The following is a 1042-nucleotide window of genomic DNA, read 5'->3' on the forward strand; positions in this document are numbered from 1 at the left end:
TCAAGATTCAGCTATCAGTTCAGAAAGTTCTATTGTTTTTCTTCCAAGTTAATCCCTATATTTTTCCCCATTAGAAGCAGCAACTGTTTTATTTTTCCACTATAGTAGATAAGAGTTGCCTGTTCTAAAGCATCATACAGATGAAGTCATCTAGTATCTACTCCTTTGCATATGGTTTCTGTGTCTTAGAATAATGTTTCTGAGACTCATCTATGTTGTATGTATGCATAATTTCTTTCTTTTTATTGCTGAGGAGTATTTTCTTACGATGGTAAGGTTTTTAAATTCAGTCTTCTATTGATGGATATCTGGACTGTTTCTGACTAATATCAAGTCACTGTTTCAGCTTGAAATGAAAAGAAAGGCCATTCTATACCTGCCTCTTATGATAAGGTAAAATGGGGCTGGACAATTGCAGTAATGGAACATTTCTCTCCAAGGAAGTTTCTTCACAAATTCTTTCTCTGTAATCTTTTTTTTTGATCCTTTTATTTCTTCATTGAGGGATAGTCATCAAACTAATTCTATGCTGCCTGCTATGAAAAGCAACATTTTGTTCTGTTTGACAGTCTACTTAGATGTCTAATATCTATGATATCTTGGTTCCCTAGTTAAAATTTCCAATGTAGCAAACTCCGGTACGCATTACTCTTTGAATTTCAGCAGAAAGAAGGAGCTGCTTTGGTAAAGAGGGCCTAATGAGGTTATATAGGCTGAACACTTCAGAGAGGTTGAAGAGGAGGAATTTGCTCACAAGTACCTTTGGCTGTCAAGTAGTGCTCCAGGCATGTGTTTCTCACACAATGTCAAATAGTAAAACCAACTGCCAGGCTGCTCTTTTTCCTAGCGTGTTGCTGAAGGAGGCTCTTGAATTCCTGGCATCATGAATTTGTTGTTGAAAGTGACCTCCATTAGTCACTGCTAGAGGAGATAGCTATGGACAATGAGGTAATGGATTTCATGCTCGGCTTTGGCCCTGTGACAGACGTGGGGTGGGGTGCCCTTGCGGCACTTTGCATTATTACTCCCCCACTGTTACCAA

The sequence above is a fragment of the Nycticebus coucang genome, chromosome 8 (genome assembly GCF_027406575.1).
Source record: "Nycticebus coucang isolate mNycCou1 chromosome 8, mNycCou1.pri, whole genome shotgun sequence".
Taxonomy (NCBI): Eukaryota; Metazoa; Chordata; class Mammalia; order Primates; family Lorisidae; genus Nycticebus; species Nycticebus coucang.